This window comes from Sinocyclocheilus anshuiensis, unplaced genomic scaffold (assembly GCF_001515605.1).
Source record: "Sinocyclocheilus anshuiensis isolate Anshui unplaced genomic scaffold, SAMN03320099.WGS_v1.1 scaffold183, whole genome shotgun sequence".
In the NCBI taxonomy this organism is placed as follows: Eukaryota; Metazoa; Chordata; class Actinopteri; order Cypriniformes; family Cyprinidae; genus Sinocyclocheilus; species Sinocyclocheilus anshuiensis.
This window is the reverse complement of record NW_015548309.1, coordinates 1,147,421-1,147,719: the sequence shown is the minus strand read 5'-3', so window position 1 is coordinate 1,147,719 and position 299 is coordinate 1,147,421.

Sequence of the window (299 nt, the reverse complement as noted above, 5' to 3'; positions counted from 1 at the left end):
CTAAGCATTTGCAGGGTTGTTGTTTTTTGTATGGTTATGTAGTCGCTTGATAATCTATTTGTGTATATTTTCCAGATCATTTTATTTAGCATATTTAGCCAGATCATATTTCACCCCAAAATCAAAATAGAACTTGAAGAAATTATATTATATTATATTTTTTTTAAAGAAAATGAAATCTAAGTACCATTATGATTTTTTTGAGACACAATTTTTCAGACAATTAAGCACATTTTGCAAAATAAGTTTCTTTATTGTAAAATGTGAGGACACACACACACACACACACATATATATAT